General features: G+C 43.3%; 1 pseudogene; it reads right to left on the bottom strand.

Annotated features, from left to right (window-relative positions):
- Positions 1-18,610: 18,610 nt before the first annotated feature.
- Positions 18,611-19,558, bottom strand: LOC135362332 (olfactory receptor 1f45-like; annotated as a pseudogene).
- Between the last annotated feature and the right edge of the window lie 1,248 nt (positions 19,559-20,806).

Genomic DNA, 20,806 nt, shown 5'->3' with positions numbered 1-20,806 from the left:
TCCCAGATCCAGTAAAGCTTCCCTGAAGTTACAAAAAATAGACTGGATGTGTGTATATTTCTCCCCAAACTTGAGATACTTTTAAAGAAACATTTCACTATGGTGGATACAGTGAAGGGAACATAAAAAGGAGTAAGGTTCAGTGGGGCTGATTAGGTTTTTTAAATTTTTTATTTAAATTCAATCAGCCAACAGGATCGGAGTCCCTCATCGGGCTCTTGCTCAGCGGGGAGTCTGCCGCTCCCTCTGCTTGTGCTCTCTCTCTCTCTGACAAATAAATAAATAAAATCTTTACCAAAAAAATCTCTCTTTCCCTCTTCCTCTGCCCCTCCCCACCCGTTTCCACCCACACTCTCTTTCTCTCAAAAAAATAAAATAAAATAAAAGATGAGTTGCTCCACCATAAAGTGCACACATTTTTGCTTGAATAGATTTTGCCAAAGTATCCTGAAAAGATTGCCACCCACGGAGGAGAGTGGTCATTTTCCCAACTATGTCACCAACATTTTGAATGATAAAACTTCAAAATTAGCCAATTTCCTGAAGGAAAAGTATATTTATTGATTGTTTTACTCTCAATATCCTCAATTTCTAGTGAGGATGAGCATCTTTTCATAAGTTTATTGACCATTCAAGTTTCCTTGGCTATGGATTTCTTACAAAAATATGAAAAGCAAGTGATGAAAATACTAATCATAAGAAAGTTGGCATGTCTACCTCAATATCAGAAAAAGCAGACTTGAAAGCAAGGAGAATTACCGGAGATAAAGAAAGACATTTCATAACGATAAAAGGGTCAATTCATCAAGAAGATAATAAATATAAGCATAGAGGAATTCATTCCTCAACCCCACTCACAGTGACACCCACCCTCTTTCATGATGTTTGATCCAACCCAAGCACTAGCAGATGCTAATGTTTCAAAATCAAGTGGATCATTCCCAAGATTCTCCAGAGGCATATTTCACCACTGGGGGTCTAACCAGGCCCTTATTTCTTTCCTCAAGCTTCAAAGCCAGGCACTGCCCACTGGCACTCTGCAGCATCCCAGAGCAAAGCAGTTTTGCTCCAAAGCACAAAAGTAAAACCACAAAATTGAAATCAATAAATGTTTAAAGAAATAACTACCAAATGAAATATTACATCAATTTCACTAATTGTTGACTTTAATGTTTATAAAAATGATAATACAGTCCACAAAAAAAAAACAAAACCCTGCACACAAATATTCAGAGCAACTTTATTTGTAATAGCCAAAAACTGGAAATGACCCAAATGTTGTTCAATGCGTGAATGGTTGAACAAACACCAGTACACCCATACAATGATATTCTACTCTGTACTAGTTTGCTAAGGCTAACTGAATAAAGTACCATAGACTGGGTCATTTAAACAACAGAAATTTATTTTCTTGCAGCTCTGGAAGCCAGAAGTCTGAGATCAAAGTGTTGGCAGGGTTGGCTCCCTCCAAGGGCCATGAGAGAAAGGTCTGTCCCAGACCTTCCTCCTTGGTTCATAGATGTCTTCTCCTTGTATCTTCATATCATCTTTTCTCTGTGGTTATCTCTGTGTGCAAATGTCCTCTTCTTATAAGAACACCAGTCATATGGGATTAAGGTCCAGCCTAATGAACTCATTTTAAACTTGCTATCTCTGTAAAGACCCTATCTCCAAATAAGGTCATAGTCTGAGGTACTAGGGGTTAGAACACTGACATATGAATTTGGAGCGGGGGGCACAATTCAGCCCATGATATACCCAGTAATAAAAAAGGAACAAAATGCCATGATACATAGAACAACTTGAGTGGATCTCCAGGGCATTATGCTGAGTGCAAAAACAAAAACAAAAACAAAGCCAATCACCAAAGGTTATATACTGTGTGATTCCATGTCTATGATATCCTCAAAATGACAATTTTATGCACGCCTGTGATAAAATTGCATACAACTATATAGACACATTGTACTAATATGAAATCCTTGATTCTGATATTGTACTATACTTCTATACAATGTAACTACTAGATGAAATTCAGTGGAAGGTATGCGGAATTCTATGTATTATTTTTGAAACTTCTTGTGCATCTGTAACTATTTCAAAATAAGTTGAAAAAACAAAAAATTCACTTTGGTAATAAAGACTCATTCTCGGGGTGTCTGGGTGGCTCAGTTGTTAACCGTCTGCCTTTGGCTCGGGTCATGATCCCAGGGTCCTGGGATCGAGCCCCACATGGGACTCCCTGCTCAGCGGAAAGCCTGCTTCTCCCTCTCCCACTCCCCCTGCTTGTGTTCTCTCTCTCACTGTGTCTCTCTGTCAAATAAGTAAATAGAAATCTTAAATTAAAAAAAAGACTCATTGGGCGCCTGGGTGGCTCAGTTGGTTAAGCGACTGCCTTCGGCTCAGGTCATGATCCTGGAGTCCCGGGATCGAGTCCCACATCAGGCTCCCTGCTCAGCACGGAGTCTGCTTCTCCCTCTGACCCTCCTCCCTCTCATGCTCTCTGTCTCTCATTCTCTCTCTCGCAAATAAATAAAATCTTAAAAAAAAAATTAAAAAAAAAAAGACTCATTTTCGGGTTAAAAAAAATTCCAGTGGAAGTCATTTATATTTTTGCTTTTTAACTTAATGGGAAAGTCTACTGATGCTCAAAGTATCCAGCTAAGGGTTAAATAAGCAATATATTCATGGTAACAAGATGATTTTAAAAGAGAAATGTCCACTTTTTCTTCAAGAGATCATTTCCTGGGCGCCTGGGTGGCTCAGTTGGTTAAGCAACTGCCTTCGGCTCAGGTCATGATCCTGGAGTCCCTGGATCGAGTCCCGCATCGGGCTCCCTGCTCGGCAGGGAGTCTGCTTCTCCCTCTGACCCTCCTCCCTCTCATGCTCTCTGTCTCTCATTCTCTCTCTCGCAAATAAATAAAAATAAAATCTTTAAAAAAAAAGATCATTTCCTCTTTTTTATAGAGAAAAATACAGATATACTTATATATAAATAGATATTTTTTAAAGTATTTATTTATTTACTTATTTATTTACTTAGCTTACTTAATTTGTGTTATAGGAGTTCACATGCTTGGTAAAGTGTATGAATGTCTTGAGTTATCCAGATTTCACTAACCCACCATTTATATAATGGGCAAATGGCATAAAAAAGCTTCTTGAAAAGAATCCACAGGACAAAATTAATTTTAACAATGTAAACACCATACCTAAGAAAATGATTAAGGCTAGAATCCTTCACTGGGTAAATGTGAGAGGAAAAGATGGTAATCAGTGATGTTGGTAGATTGCATTTTCCAAGGATGACCATAGTAATGTCTGCCATCCCACATACTGTTCTTGCAATGTGATGTTGATACTCTTCCATCAAAAAGTTAGGCATAAATCCCCTCTCCCCTTAAATCTGGAGGGCACCGTGACGGTGGCAGAGTGGCCCCATGTGACTGCCAAAGCTGAATCATTAAAGGTCATACAGTTTTCACCTGGTCTTGTTGGGATGCTCACTCTTGGAACCCAATCACATGTAGTGAAGAAGCCAAGCTGTCACATGGAGGTGCCACCTATAGGTGTTACAGCCCAGTCCCAGCCTAGTTGGCTGAAGTGCAGCCAACAACCAGAATATACTGTCTTCTGTGATTCCAGCCCTCAGCCTTCAAATGGAAGAGATGAGCTGGCCTTGCCAAGCCCTGCTCAAGTTAAAATTCATAAGCAAACAAAGACAATTTTACTACTTCTTTTCCACTTTGGATGCCCTTTATTTCTTTTTCTTGCCTAATTGCTCTGGGTAGGACTTCCAGTACTGTGTTGAATAGGAGAGTGAGAGTGGACATCCTTGTCCTGTTCTTGATCTTAGAGGAAAAGCTTTCCACCTTTCACTGTTGACTATGATGTTAGCTGTAAGCTTGTCATATATGGCCTTTATTATGTTGAGGTACATTCCTTCTATACCCTTCTATACCGAAAGTTTTTATCAGGAAAGGATGTTGAGCTTTGTCAGATGCTTCTTCTGTATCTAATAATATGATCATATGATTTTTACCCTTCATTCTGTTAGTGTTCTATATCACATTTACTTACTGATATATGTTGAACTTTCCTTGCATCCCAGAGATAAATCCCACTTGATCATGGTGTATGATCCTTTTAATGTGCTATTGAATTTGTTTTGCTAGTATTTTGTTGAAGATTTTTGCATCCGTGTTGATCAGGGATATTGCCCTGTGTTTCAAAGAGATATATGCATTCCCATGTTCATTGGGAATCCCATTTTATTCACAATGGCCAAGATATGGGAACAACCTAAGTGTCCATCAATGGAGGAATGGATAAAGAAATGTGATATACAGATATAGATCTATAGATACAGATAAGAGGGAAATAATACCATTTGTGACAATATGGATGAACCTGGAGGGCATTACGTTAAGCGGAATAAGCCAGGCAGAGAAAGACAAGTACTCTCTCTTACATGCAGGATCGGGGGGAGGGGGAGTCAAACTTATAGAAACAGAGCAAAATGGTGGATTCCAGGATTGGAAGGAAGAGGAATGGGGAGATATTCGAAAAGTACAAACTTTCGGGGTGTCTGGGTGGCTCAGTCAGTTAAGCAACTGACCCTTGATCTCAGCTCAGTTCTTGATCTCAGGGTCATGAGTTCAAGCCCCACATTGGGCTCTGCGTTTGGTGTGGTGCCTACTTTTAAAAAAAGGTACCAGGGGTGCCTGCATGGCTCAGTTGTTAAGCGTCTGCCTTCAGCTCAGATCATGGATCCTGGGATGGAGCCCCGCATCAGGCTCCCTGCTCAGCAGGAAACCTGCTTCTCCCTCTCCCACTCCCCCTGCTTGTGTTCCCTCTCTCACTGTGTCCCTCTCTGTCAAATAAATAAATAAAATCTTTAAAAAATAATAAAATAAATAAAAATTTTAAGAATTTTTAAAAGGTACTAAATTTTAGTTATAAGATGACTAAGTCCTAAGGATCTAATGTACAATGGAGAGGACTATAGTTTTTTTTTTTTTTTAAGATTTTATTCATTTATTTAACAGAAAGAGATATAGCAAGAGAGGGAACACAAGCAGGGGGAGTGAGAGGGAGAGAAGCAAGACTCCTGCAGAGCAGGGAGCCCAATGCGGGGCTCAATCCCAGGACTCTGGGATCATGACCTGAGCCAAAGGCAGACGCTTAATGACGGAGCCACCCAGACGCCCCAGGACTATAGTTAATACTTCTGAATCATACACTTGACATTTGCTAAGACAGTAGGTCTTTTTTTTGTTTTTTTAAGTAGGTCCCACACTCAATGTGAAGCCCAACATGGGGGCTTGAACTCACAACCTGGAGATCAAGACCTGAGCTGAGGTCAAGAGTCAGTTGCTTAACCAACTGAGCCACCCACGCACCCTGAGACAGCAGGTCTTAAGTGTTCTCATCACACACAGAACTTTGGTAACTGTGAGAGGAAATGGATTAACTCAGTTGGGGTAATCATTTCACAACACATACACATACCAAATCATCACATTGTATGCCTTAAATATATACTCAATTATAATTCAATAAAGCTGGGGGGAAAATTCAATCTACAAAAAAAGAAAGATATTCATAAGCAAAATAAATGCTGCTATTGTTGTTGCCTTTTTTTTTTAAGATTTTATTTATTTATTTGAGAGAGAGAATGAGATAGAGAGAGCATGAGGTGGGGGAGGGTCAGAGAGAGAAGCAGACTCCCCGCCAAGCAGGGAGCCCGATGTGGGACTCGATCCCGGGACTCCAGGATCATGACCTGAGCCGAAGGCAGTCGCTTAACCAACTGAGCCACCCAGGCGTCCCGTTGTTGCTGTTTTAATCCACTAACTTTGGGGGTTATTTGTTACAAAGTGATTGATAACTGCAACAGCGAGGATAGAAGTAAGCCTCCCCACAAAAAAATTGAAAACATCAAGAAGACTATCATATAGGGGCGCCTGGGTGGCTCAGTCATTAAGCGTCTGCCTTCGGCTCAGGTCATGATCCCAAGTGTGGGATCGAGCCCCGCATCGGGCTCCCTGCTCGGCGGGAAGCCTGCTTCTCCCTCTCCCACTCCCCCTGCTGTGTTCCCTCTCTCACTGCCTCTCTCTGTCAAATAAATAAATAAAATCTTAAAAAAAAAAAAAAAGACTATCATATATACAGATTCATATGCACTAATGTTAACCATTATATGTGCCTTGAAGTGCAAGCTAAGAATACTATGAAGCTCCCATAATTATAAATCCATTTAAATAGGATTTATTTTATTCTTACTTTTTGTAAATTAATATTTACAGGATGTGGTTTATAAATTATTGTATCTTCTCTCTGTAGTAGATGTACCTAATTTATAAATGAATATATGGCTCAAATGCTTTTTTTTAAATTTTTTTTTAAAAGATTTTATTTATTTATTTGAGAGAGAGAATGAGAGAGAGCACAGGAGAGAGGGGAGGGTCAGAGGGAGAAGCAGACTCCCTGCCGAGCAGGAAGCCCGATGCGGGACTCGATCCAGGGACTCTAGGATCATGACCTGAGCCGAAGGCAGTCGCTTAACCAACTGAGCCACCCAGGCGCCCTCAAATGCTTTTTTTAAAATAAAATGTTATGTAAAAAAAATTGTGGAGGTCCTGCCTGTGGGTGGGAGCCATGGTAGGATTTTGAGCGGGAGAAGAGCACTATGAATTTGTCACAAGGACCCAAAGGTGCCAAGGGAATTCTTCCACTTCTAGGGCCATTGAAGAAAGTTCTCCCCAAGAAAAAATGCCTCAGAGATCAAGGCTTCTGTAGAAGTGGAAGAAAAAAAAAAGAAAAAAATGATGAGTGTTGCTCACTTTCCCCAAGAGGCCACATCTAGCAGGGTTTCCATTTAGGGCAGACAGTTATTTGGCATCTGGATCCCTAACAAAGCATTCAGGGGCTCAGCCCAGGACAATGGGCTCAGGGCATGAGCACTAAACCTTCCTCCCGAGGGACCACAGACCCATCTCTCCATCACTCAAAGCCCCAGGCCCCATTCTCCATGCAACCCAGCTCACCACTCAACTTCAGATCCAGAAGGCAGAGGTGTATGGACCACCCTGGGCTTAGTGCCTGATGTCATAGCTCACCTGCCAGGTGAGTGTGGAAAGAAAGAGCAGGAGTTCTGGAGATAGTCAGACCCACTGTGTGACCTTGGACTAGTGACTCTGCCTCTCTGAGTCTTGACTAGTTAGTCCTCATACTGTATGAATGGGACCAGAAAGTCTTTGTGTGTGTAAGCCATGTCAACGCCTATGTTGTGCTGTTTTATAGGAGTGGGCTTCGGAAGCAAATAGACCCGAGCCGTTCGACCTCCTCGCACCTCAAAGTCTTCCTCTAGAGAGCAGGAGTAACAGTAGCTACCTTGGAGAATCAGATACAGCCATACGCATAGAGTGAGTCATGTAGTGAGCCCTCAGTACAGATGAGCTGTCAATAGGAAGAGTTATTGCAGGGTTGCCCGCAGGGAAGCAAGCGAGGTTGTAACGGGGAGAAACTTAGAAAGTCTGTCTCCACATTGCTTCTATTTCCCTTGCTGCTGTGACCCGTAGCTGAGAAACTTCTGATGACCCTGTAGGCGTGTTAATCATCAGAGGAATTTTGTTTGCAGCTGAGATTTGCAAAAACCTACCTCACTTGAGGAGATAAGAAAGGATGTACAGAAATGGCTGTGCTACGTTTGAGATTTTCAGGAATGACATGACCAGATTCCTACACCCAAGTATCAACTGACCAAGAGGAAAGAAGTTTCACGACCTTCCTGGGATGTCAGTCACCTTTTGACTCCAATGTCCTCCCGTTTCTCCCTTTTGCTAACATAAAAGCAGCTTGAATTTCATATCCAGAGAGATGGCTCTTTGAGACAGTAGTCCGCCATCCTCAGTTTCCCGGTTTGACGAATAAAGTCAGTTTCCTACCCCAACGTCTTGCCTCTCCACTTACTGCCTTGTCCTGCAGAGAGCTTGGACTTGGTTATAAGGTTACTTTAGGATTGTCCTGGGGGGCAGGGGAGAAAGAGGAGACATGAGAGTGACCGCTGAGGGCACAGACTGGGTGTCCAGGAGATAGAGGAGAGGCAGGGGGCTGGAGAGGATAGGAGGGGACAGGAAGGAGGGACATTTTAGGAGGAAAGAGCAGCAGGAAGTGGTGATCTATTGGCCATAGAAGTGAGGAGGTAGGGGAAGGGGTGGACAACACTCAGGCTCTGCTTCGAGGTGGGAGGAATATCAAGGAGGCTGGAAGTCTTGGAAGATATCCACCAGGGGATGCCCAGGAGGGTGACATCAGCCTGAGTATTGCAGACAGAACCCAGATACAGGCCAGTGGGTCCACTCTACTTGTTCCCACATTCTTCTTTGAGAACAGAGGACAGGAACCAGGAACCTCGTCAAGAATGTATGAGAGAGACAACAGAGACAGAGAGCAGTACAGACACAGAGACAGAGACAGGGAGAGAAACAGAGACAGAAAGACACAGATGCAGAGACATAGAGAGACTGAGACAGAGATACAGAGAGACACAGAGATAGTGAGAGGCAGAAACAGAGACAGAGACACAGAGAGAGAGAGAAAAACAACAAAAAAAAAGCATTTGGATTTCAGGCATTCCAAAAATGTTCAGTATCTTGATTGTGGTAATAGTTTTCTATACATAATGTCAAAACTCATCAATTTCTGTGTTCACATATATGCCATTTATTACACAAGGTATACCTCAAAAAAGTAGTAATGCAAGTCAAAAGAAAAGATATAAAAGTATTGTTTATAATATAAAAAATAGCACCCACCTTGAGAAATAAAGCATCACAGATACGATTGAAAATCCTGTGTGTAACTCACCCACTTCCTCTGTCCCATTATTTCCCTCCTCCAACGTGACCATTATACTAAATACAGCTTTTGTCATACCCCTATGGGTTTTACAATTTTTATGTAAACAGGATCACTCTACACATCTTTCTGCAACTTGCTGGATTTTGCTTGGAATTATATTTTTAAGATTCATAAAAATATTCATATTTTAAGATTCATATCAATACACATGACTCTAGTTAATTTGCTTTCAGAGTGATATAATATTCTATTGTGGAAATAGACCCTCATGTATTTGTCCACTTTGCTGGTGATGGAAATCTAAGTATTTTCCGATTTTCCATTATTATGAGAAGTGTCATTCATGATTTGTTTTCCAAATTTCTTATTGTGATCAAATACACATGACATAAAATTTACCATCTTTACCATTTTTAAATGTCCAGTTCAGTGGCATTAAATACATTCACATTGTTGTTTGACCTTCACCACCAACCATCTCCAGAACTCTTCATCTTGTGATCATTAAACACTGATCATTAAACACTGACTCCCCATCCCCTCCTCCAGCTCCTGACTCCCACCATCTACTTCCTGTCTCTATGAATCTGACTTCTCTAAGGACCTCACATAAGTGAAATCATATAGTATCTGTCCTTTTGTGTCTGGCTTCTTGCATTTAGCATAATGTCCTCAAGTTTCATGTTGTAGCCTGAGTCAGAATGCCCTTCCTTTGCAGGGTCATGTAATATTCCATTGTATGGATGCACCACATTTGCTTACCCACCATATACACATAGAATATGTGCATTTTCAACCTTTCCAGACATTGTCAGTCACCTTGAGTGATGAGGGTGAAACAGACTCTCATAGTGGCTTCTAGCTCCTCATTATTGGTGAGGTTGAGCATCCTTGTATTTTTTTCACATGGCATCTGGGTTCCCCTGTCTGTGATATTGTTTCTTCACGTCTCTGCTGCAGGTAAGGGGGTGGGGGGCTTACACTGGTCATCAGAGTGTCTGGTCACAGTTTAGGAGTACCCCAAAATGAGATGCTCAGTAAGTGTTTGATGAATGAATGAGGAAGTAGAGGCTGTGCATATAGACTCACTGGGAAGGGAAGAAACTGGTGGCAGGCAGAGGGGCTGGTGGGGCCAGAGAGGGTTTCTTCCAAGTCTGGAAAATACCAACCAAAGTTCTGCCCCTACTGCTGGCGGAGCTCTAACTGCCTGCTGATACTACCAAGAGAGCTTCTGGCATTATGACAGACACCTGTCTCTGATTCTACCTCCCTCTAACCGTCTGAGCCTTCCTGGGGCACTCAGAGTGGCAGAAACTCATCAGAAGCCAGCTGGAAAGTGAAAAGGCACCAGAGAAGCAGAGAGGTGAATATGAGAAGTGAATGGGACTATGTCCTTCTGCACACTCTGGGAAGCACCACATCCTCTCTGGCCCCAGCACATCGCAGCCCACACACATTCTGCCCACACAACCACCTGCCCAAGCAGCCTTTGCTGGCTCTTCCTCAGGACACCCCATCCCTTGGTCTCCCCAGAAACATCTGAACGTGAGACTTCCGGGTCCCCAGAGACGGAGAAAGAAATAGCATCGGGCACTTCCTGAAACGATGCACCGAGAAGGACCCAACACCATGTCTGTAGTTCCTGCCAAACTATACAACTTGAGCCTAATCATGAGGAAACATCCGATAAACCCACATCAAGAGACATTCTATATGAAAATCCACCTGGATTCTTTAAAAGTGTCAATGTTGTGACTTTGGGAACCATTGAACCTGGGTGCCTGGCATATCAGAGTTTGTTGCAAAGCTCTCTCAATGTTTATACCCATTAGGAAAATGTATATTAAAAAATGAAATATATTTTTAAATGTCATGAAAGAGCAAGAAAAGCTGAGAGGCTGGCCTTTATGAAAGGAGACAAAAGAACAAAAGAAACATGATAACTAGAAATGGATGCTTGATCCTGGACTGGATCTAGACGTGCACCTGATCCCGCTTCTACCTTCTGGAGCCTGGACCAGAGAAGAAAACCGCTATAAATCATAGCCATTCAGGGACAATTGGAGACATTGGAATCCAGACTAGCTCTTACACATAATAAAATGTGTCAGTAATGAATTTCTTGAATTTTATAAATTTGCTGTGGTACATAAGAGAATGCTCTTGTTCTTAGGAAATGCACACAAAGTATTTCGGGGTAGAGGGACACTATGTCTGCAAGTTACCCTCAAGTGGCTCATGAAAAAAAACATGTTTATATACAGAGATGGAGCTATAAAACAAATGTGATTAAAGGGTGAACAATCTCAAAGTAGGAGAAGGACACGTAAGAATTCTTTATAATATTCTTGCAATTCTTCTGAAAATTTGAAATTATTATTTTAATTTTGTTATTTGTATTTTATATATTTAAAATTATTATTATAAATAATTATTATTTTAAAAGTGTACGTGTACACGCACGTCAGAACTTATCAAATCATACACTCTAAATATGTGCCATTTGTCGTAGAGCAATGATACCTCAATCAAACTAGTTTAGAGATAAAATAAATAAGTAAAAGAATGGAGAAGGAACTTCATTTGCAAAGGCAGAGGAGGCATGACCGGAATCTTGTGTCAGGAGGACACTTCCTTCTGTTGGAGTTTGGGTTTCATGGGGCGGGGACAACTACGAGAGAAGGGTGGAGGAGCTGGGAGGCCATCAGTGGTGTGTGTGTTGACTTCTCTGCAGCCCTGGGATGGGCAAGACCTTGCATCCTCGCAGAGTGAGTTTCCAAATATGGACGCTGGGGGGCGCCAGTACATCGCCATGCCAGAAGGTTTTCTAGAAGTCTGAGAATGTTCAAGACCTGGAAGAAAACATTGAAAACCGCACACTCTGTTGTTTGAAAACATAAAAGCAAGGCTGAAAAAACCAAAATCAATAAAGCTTGGAGGAAATGTCTTCTTAAACTGGCATGATGTCGACTTCATTCATTGTTAACCCTGGCATTCCCCCAAAATGTCATCAGATTTGGAAAGTTATCTGTGGGTTAGATGTTCTCCGTTTGCAAGAATCCCCATAGGTGCACAATCAGCAAATGGTGCAATAATTTTCACGGCACCTAAATAATTTCAAAAATGTAGTGATCTTCTCTACTTTTTTTTTAAGCAAAGGAAGAAATACATTTACTGTGAATGGCTTGTTACAATGTTTGCTACAAGGCAGGAGGGGACCTCTGAGAGTGGAGGTGCCCAGGGATGTCCTGTCCAGCCTTTTGCCTTCACACCTGCTGTTCCTTTGGCCTGACTCACTCCTCCTTCCCTGCTTTGGCCAACTCCACTCCCTTTCATCCTTCCTATCTCAGCTGAAGGCCACCTCCTCAGGGAAGCTTTCTCTGACCCCAACTCAGGCTCCCATTACCCTCGCTCTTAGCATCAGATGCTTCAGAGCCCATGTCATGTTGTAACCATAAATTTATTATTTGTGCAATTATTGGGTTTCTGTCTGTCTTCTCCATTCAAATGCGAACTGGATGAGGGGCAAAGATGCTGTCTTTCCTCCCCTGGCCCAGGGCTTGGCACATGGTAGGTGCTCAATAATAATCGAATGAATGAATGAGGGAGGGAAGGAAGAAAGGGAAGGAAGAAGGAAGGACGGACCAAACAGGTGCATGAGAATGATAAACCTGTTCTTGTCCTGTCTTTTAATCCAAATCAAAATTCCTATGATTCCATTGCAAAACTCTGAACGCTATCAAAATTCTCTTTATACTCATGCTTCTTATTTCAACAAGAGTCCCCTCTTCTGCTGGCTTTCTCTGCCCAGTCTTGTGCTGATTAGTGTTGAGGTAGCAGAGAAAGCTCAGTCCCAGACTCTGCCCTTGAGAAGTTCCAGTCTGAGTTGGGAGCACAGAACTGGACACAGACACCTCCAGCTTAAATATTTAGAGATCGATCACAGCAAGGGTCCTGGGAGCTGATGAGCAGTGAAGGAAAAATGTCCAGGAAAGAGGCTTGAACTTGGCATGGAGAGCAGAGTATAAAGAATCATTAGTCCATGGTGGCTTTTCTACCTGAGGGACCGTGTATGTGAAGGCCCTAAGGCTTGAGAAAACATGATTTTAGGATAGAGTGGAGATAGGAACTGTATAGAGGAGACCGGCAAGGTCCACTGTAAGGGGTCCTGTTACCAAGCAAGTGAGGGGTTGCATCCCACAATAGATCAGCATCAGCTACTGTCAACGTGGGGCCGGCAAAGTGCTCTGGTGAGAATCGGGCTGGGCTGCTAGGAATAGTACCTCAGGTTATATGCGCTACACAAACCTCAGGGGGCACCATTCACGCAGACAACAATGGGAATGGTGCTCACGTACATGCTCCACACTGGGGAGTTATGCTGTAGGGTGCCCCTGAATGCAGGGAGAAAAAAGAACTTTCATGCACATTAATTTTTATCTCCCAAGAACTTTAAATTAATAGTAATTAGAGAATGGACAGCAGGCTTGCATACACGAACACTGCACCAAAGTGGATATACGGATGATAAAGACGCACTTGAAAGGATGTTCAACATCGTCAGGGAAATGCAAATTAAAGCCATGAAGAAGATACCACAACACACCTATCAGAATGGCTACAATAAAAATCCTGCCCATACCAAGTGCCTCCAACCGGGACCTCCATACATTACTGGTGGGGATCCAAAATGGTGTGGCCCACTCTGGAAAATGGTTTGACAGTTTCTTATAAAGTTAAATTTACACTTACCATATAATCCAGCAATCTCACCCCTGGGTACTTACCCTCGAAAAAACGAAGACTTATATACATGAATATTCATAGCAATTTTATTTGCAATAGCCAGAAGCTAGAAACAACCTAAGTGTCCTTCCACTGGTGAATGTCTAACCAAACAGTGGTCCATCCATACGATGCAATATGACTCAGCAATGAAAGGGAATGGACTAATATTTGTAAAAGATTTTTTTATTTATTCATTTGAGAGAGCGAGAGAAAGAGCGAGTGAGAGCACAAGCAGGGGGAGAGTCAGAGGGAGAGGGAGAAGCAGGCTCCCCACTGAGCAGGGAGCCCGCGATGGGCTCAAGACCAGGACCCTGGGACAGAAGGCTGTATCATTGGTTTTGATGAGTATAGGGACCTTGTATTAGATGGTGCAAAGAAATTCATTCCAAAGTAAAGTCAAGAGAACAACTGGGTCGGATCATGCTAAAAGGAGATGATATTATTCTGCTCCAAATAAAATGATCAGAGGCACCTGGCTGGCTTGGTAGGTGGAACATGAGACTCTTGATCTCGGGGTCATGAGTTTGAGCCCCACACTGTGTGTGAGATAACTTAGATAAATAAAACTGGAAAAAAAACAAAAGAAATGACCAATGAAGTGAGACATTGTTGAGAAGACAACACAGTTTGGTTTTTTAGATATCCCTTCTTGGGAGCATAGTTCTAAAACATTTGTTCACATTGTTTTGATTACCCTTACGTTATTACTAGATGACAATAAATGCTGTAGGATTGTTTTTATTAAAAAAAACTCAAATAACTTCTTTGGCCTCATCTTAGTGCAAACTTGAGGTACTAATTTGTTTTAGAAGTAGGATGCTGCCATGACAGTAGATGGCATTATCTTAGTGGCTGGGTTGTGAGGACACAGTATTTCAGGCTAGAAAGCTGGATATCCTCTTTAGGTCAAAGCCAAGGTGCAACTATAATTGTTGAGAACTTGGAAGATGGCTCAAGCGGTTATGTAGCCCAATCTCTAGAGGAAGTGATCAGAAGGAGCAAGAAATCATTGTGAGTTGGTGGCTCCTTGCCAATTTGTGCAAAGTATTACAAGAAAGATGTGGACTCAGGGGGTGGGGGGCGGTGGGACAAGAGTTGGCCTACAAAGATAGAAAAGTCTACAGCTGAGAATCCTCAAAGGGCTGGAGAAACCCCATGATCCTGATTTCTGGAAACAGCGGTAAGGAGGGCATTGCCTTCTGCAGGGTAAGTGCTGACCCTAAGCTTTTAAGCATGAAGCATCCATTTCAAAATACGTCCATTTTTAAAAAAATAAATGTACTTCAATCCAACTTTATTTACCAAACAGGTGGTGGGCCCAATTTGGCCCATAGTCTGTGGCTTGCTGTCGCTTGTCCTAACTCAGATTGTAGTGGGTGTTTGCTTGTTTGTTTGTAGTTTCAGGTGTACAATATAATGATTCAGTATTTGTATATGTTGTGAAAACCACAGTAAGTCCAGTTAACATCTATCACACATATAGGTATACTCTCCTTTCTCTTGTGAAGAGAATTTTTAAGATCTACTCTCTCAGCGACTTTCAAATATACAATATAGTTAACTACAGTCACCACGTTGAAAACTACACCCTGATGATTTATTTAACTTATAGCTGGAAGTTTGTAGCTTCTGACCCCCTTCACCCACTTTCCCTATCACTCACCATCCGCCTCTGGCAACCATCCATCAGTCCTCTCAATCTAGGAATTTGTTCCTTTTTTGTTTGTTTTGTTTCAGATTCCGCTTACAAGTGAGATCAAACAGTATTTGTCTTTCTCTGCCTGACTTACTTCACTTAGCATAATGCCCATGGGCCATCCATGCTGTCCCAAATGGCAAGAGTTCCTTCTTTTTCAGGGCCAAATAATTCAATAAACCTATTGCCATCTGCAGCTACTAGCAGAATAACCAGATAAGGAATTAGGCCACCCTTACCATGAAGTTCCCCTTTTAGAAAGCTCTGGATAATCTAGGTATTGACCTCTTGAGTGACACCGCCTTACCCTTCCCACTCCCAAATTCCTGCTCTTATGCTTCATTTTTAAAAAAAAAATCTTAAGTTTATTTTTTTAGTAATCTCTGCACCCAACATGGGGCCGAATTCACAACCCCGAGATCAAGAGTTGCATGCTCCACTGACTGAACCAGCCAGGCAGCCCTGCTCTTATGCTTTAAATTAGTCAACACAGAGTGAACCCTGAAACCCTAGACACCTCATCCACCGCAGAGCCCGAGGTCTGTGCTCTGTCTCCCCACAGCCTTGCTGCGTGGCCCCCAGGAGAAGCACCAGGAGAGCTGGTCCCACCACAATATTGACTTGGTCTGGAAATGTCTTTGGGGACTCCCACAAATACCCAAGGGCCTCAGGCCTTCACAGCCAGAGAAGCACTATCAGTAGGTGAGACCAGCACCCCATTCCACCTAAGACCTTTGTTTCAAATGACCTCAAGTAGTGACCATTAACATGATAGAGAGACCTGAGGAAATCAAGGAATACAAAAATTCTCTCTGGGAAAGAGCTTTGGGTGTGGCTTCCTGACTCAAAGCAAACAGCCTCCTAAATGTTCTAGAGAATTCCCTTGAAATCCAGAGCCCAGCCTATGCCTGCTTGAGCCTTAAAACAATACCCATTTGCACTAATTTGCACCAGAGGAATCAATCTATGATGGCTGCAGAGTGCCTAAGGAGGGCATCTCCTTCTGTGTTCACTCTACATGTGGCCACGGAGGGGGCATGACAAGGAAGAACACCCCAGGGGGCAAAACCAGAGACCACAGTGAACAACAGACAATAGAGTCTCCCCCAGCCAGCCAAAAAACGTATTCCACTTCACAAGCAGGGCATTCTTAAATCAATCCTGCCCCATGAGATTTGATCATTATTATGCAGTAGCAACTGGTCTCCCATTGCACACTGGGTGAGGGGAGGGCCAGATCAATGGACTTTGAGTTTACAAATTATTGGGTCAGGAGGAAACATTCCACCATGATGAAGAAGGCTGTGTATCAGCCAGAGATTTTGAACTGAGTTGACTGCATCAGCGAGATGTCTTCAGGGTGGGGTGTTGGGTGGATTCTCTGAGTGGGGCAGAAACATGCTTTCACGTAATTGGTGGCTAGAGGGATGGAAGGTGGACTGCTAGCTCTCTGCAAAACTCTACCCTCTCCCTCTTCTGTAGTAACAGAATCAGAGCCTGGCAACACAGCTGGCCAGCTACACCACGTGTCCTGGCCTCTCTTGCAGCTACGTGTAGCCTGGAGTGGGGTGGGAGACGTTTGTGGTGCTTTGAGAGCAGGCACTTGCCTCCCCTGTGCTCTCTGATTAGATGTTTTGGTAAGAATATTGTGATAGCAATACCTGGGAAATGGGGCAGAAATAAGACATGGGGAATTTGGGTCTGTGAATGATTTAAAGCAGAGTCACCCACTGACCTAGAACACCAACTGTCACATGAGAGAAAAATAAACTTTTACCTTACTCAAGCCATATTTTTTTTAGTCCTTTTTTTTTTTCTTAAGCAAACATTAAGGGTTGGATTACATCCCCTCCTCAATTCATATCTTAAGTCCTAATCCCCAGTATTTCTGAATTTGAGCTTATTTAGAAATAGGATTCTTGCAGATATAATAGTTAGGATGATGTCATACTGGAGTTGGGTGGGCTCCTAATCCAAGAGAACTGGTGTCCTTCTAAAAAAGGAACATTTGGAGATAGACATGCACACAAGGAGGATGCCATGTAGAGATGAGGCATGATCTGCAAGTAATGGGATGGCCAGCAAAGCACCAGCTCCCACCAGCTAGGAGAGAGGCTTGGGATGGATTCTCCCTCACAGCCTCAGAAGGAACCCACCTGCCAACACCTTGATGTTCTACTTCTGGCCTCCAGAACCGTGAGACAACAAATTTCTGTGTAAGTCACCTCTTTTGTGGTTTGGTTTTGTTTTGTTTTGTTTTTACAGAATCCCCAGGAAACTAATACAGAAACTGGTACCAGAAATGAGATGCTGACATCACAAAAATGAAAATTTAGTTGCCATGAGCTGGGTGGTCTGGTGGTGAGGACACAAAAAAAGCAGGATGAAAAGCTGGAGAACCTTGTTATGCCAAAGAACATCATCTGCTAATACCGTCACTGGTGATAACCTGGAAGGTGGATCATATGTTCACTGAGCCTGTGTTTCTAGAAGTGATTGGAAAGAGCTATGATGTCACTGTGAGTTGGCTGCGTCTCGCTGCTTGGCAGCAAGGAATCACAAGAAAGAGATGGTCCTAGACAAGAATTGGCCAGTTTTCAAGGCCAGAAACATCATGAGGTTAGAAGAGCCAACAGCTTCCTGTTCTTCAAAACAGTATAAATAAGGATCTTGCCTCCTACCCAAGGTTATTGTTTCAGATGACCATTAACTGAGAGTGACCAAACGTAGGTAGTTCAAGGAAACAAATATTACAAAATCAATAAACATAAGAATTCTGGCTAGGAAAGCACATCGGATCTGGTGCCTCACAACGGAACTTACTAGAAACAACTAGACCAGTTGTCTACTCTAAGGTTCTAGAAAGAACTATGTTGTCACAGAAACAGCAAGATCTTATGACTTTTGAGCCTCTGCATTTGCATCTTTTTCTTATACAGATTAACCTGAACCTTAAGCAAAGTGGGCTTGTGTCCTGGTCTCTGTAGTTTCCCGAGCATTTCCTTTTAACCGCGATGTGTTCTTCAGGCTGCAGTGTGAGCGCCACGTGGCCAGGGATTTTGTTTGTTCCCTGCTAGAACTTCAGCCCTTCAAAGAGTATCTACAATATAATAGATGTTCAAGAAATAGTTGCTGGAAGAATAAAGTAATACACAGAGAACCAAGAGCGATACGAAGGAAACATGGAACATTGGGAGCGTACGAGGACATTTCGTACAGATGGGCACTGGATTTGAGCACTCAAACATCCCAGTGCTATGGTCACTGAATAAAAACTGGCTTCCTATTGACGAGGGCCCCCAAGGCCCCCTTCATGTCACTGTTGCGTAGGCTGTAGATGAAAGGGTTCAGCATGGGAGTGACCACGGTGTACATCACGCAGCGGCTGTGTCCTTCTGGGCTGTGTGGCAGGATGTGGGGCTAAAATAAACCTCAGTGAGTGTCCCGTAGAACAGAGACACCACAGACAGATGAGAGCCACAGGTGGAGAAAGCCTTCTGCTTGCCTCTGGTGGAGGGGATCCTCGGCACCGTGGCAAAGATGCGTGTGTAGGAGACCAAGATGCCCACAAAGGCGGTGACAGTGGGCAGGGCCCCCACAGTGTATACCATTGCATTATTGAGAAAGGTGTCAGAGCAGGCCAGCTTCAGCAGAGGGCTGAGGTCACAAAAGAAATGGGGCACGCGGTTGTGGGTGCAGAAGGAGAGGCGAGTCAATAATACGGTGTGGGTCAGGGCATTCCCGAAGGCTGCAGACCAGGATGCAGCCACCAGAGGCCGCAGAGCTGTGCTGTTTTACAGACCTGGCATAGTGCAGAGGGTGACAGATGGCCACATAGCGGTCATAGGCCATGGCAGTCAGCAGGAAGCTATCGACGCCAGCAAACCAGATGAAGAAGAACATCTGGGTCAGGCAGCCCGCGTAAGGGATCCCTTTGTGCCCTGACACGTGGTTGGCCAGCATCTTGGGAATGGTGGTAGAGGTGAAGCAAATGTCCACAAAGGCCAAGTTAGCCAGGAAGAAGTACATGGGAGTGTGGAGTCGGGGGTCAGTGGCGATAGCCAGGAAGATGAGCAGGTTCCCCAGTCCCGTGACCAGGTACATAGTCAGGAAGAGGATGAACAGCGGTTGCTGTTGCTTGGGGTTCTCTGAGAGGCCCAGGAGCGGGAACTCAGAGACCGAGGTGACATTTGCCTTTTCCATGGCCATCCTGGATCAATCAGAAAGGACATCCAAGAGTTGTCCAGGGTCCTGATACGGCCAGCCCTTCTACTGCACCCTGATCTCATCTCCCCTCGTTGGTTCAGTCATTCATCACTTCTGCCCACTCTCTCCTGCAACAGGACCCCCCACCCACCCACCTGTTTGCTGCATCCTTTCCATCAGTGACACACCATCCATTCCCCACAACCCACCTGCAGGATGGGTGGACAGCTGCCAAGCACGTGGACCATTTCTCACCTCACCCCCTACACCTCCGTGCCCCAGGGCGTCATCTGGGTTCAGTAGTGAGCTCAGCCTGCACTCGGGGTACCGTGGAAATCTGGGCATTAACACCCCCAGGAGTGACTTTCCGCCGGCAGAGGACCTGTCCTTGGTGGGTGACTCCCCTGGCTTCATCACTCCTGAGTGAGGCAGTTCTGAGGTGTGTTCTCTTGGGGATCCCTAGAAGGATCGCCCCTCAGCTGCCCCAAGTGGGAATCTGCTCATCTGTGCCTCCCTTCCCCAAATGCTCTTTGGATCCCCTGGGATTACCTCTTAAACATAGGATTTGCACTCAAGTCCTTGACTCAGAACCTGCCTTCAGGAGAGTCCAAAGTAAGACTCGAGGATTTGAGAATTTCTTCCATCTTCGCGAGAATCACGTTCAGTTCATTTGGGGCTCAATAAAGAAAATTTATTAGTTAATGACAAAAGATGAAAAGAACGTCGTTATTAAGTGTCACACTAAAGAACACTGGAATAATAAAAAGTTCCGGGAAAAAATTGTTTTATGTCAAAGTAGTTGGTAAAGCAGACAGAAAGCATTTAGAAAGCAATATGGCTTTTAAAATACTCTGGTGTATGGTTAAAAGTCACTGAGACTTTTCAGATACAAAATAATTAATAAAACATCCAAAACCGTAATATCGATATGGGTATGAGAACTGCCATTCAGACTTGTGGATTCGTCTGTGGCAAAACCCATTTCCTGGAAAGAGAAAACAGCATTGTGAAAAATCACTCAAGTAAGGAAAACCTCAACCATGATCGGTGTCCCTAAAGTTGTTTCCGTAATTTATTTTAAAAGCGAAATTCACAGATGTAAGTCCAGAGTTTTGGGCAAAACTTGCAGAACTTTCCAGATGTTTTAATTTGGTATCATTCAAGTCTCTTGGTTCAGCTTTTGCTGGATGATTCAAAAAAGATACAACAAAAATGGAGCACTTGAAATATGCCTCTTAAAACCTTACATAT

Source organism: Mirounga angustirostris, unplaced genomic scaffold (genome assembly GCF_029215605.1).
Source record: "Mirounga angustirostris isolate CCGP_5_RB_7025 unplaced genomic scaffold, mMirAng1.0.hap1 SCAF_1, whole genome shotgun sequence".
Classification (NCBI taxonomy): domain Eukaryota; kingdom Metazoa; phylum Chordata; class Mammalia; order Carnivora; family Phocidae; genus Mirounga; species Mirounga angustirostris.
The sequence above is the reverse complement of the archived record's forward strand: the minus strand, read 5'-3'. Positions and strand labels throughout refer to the sequence as shown.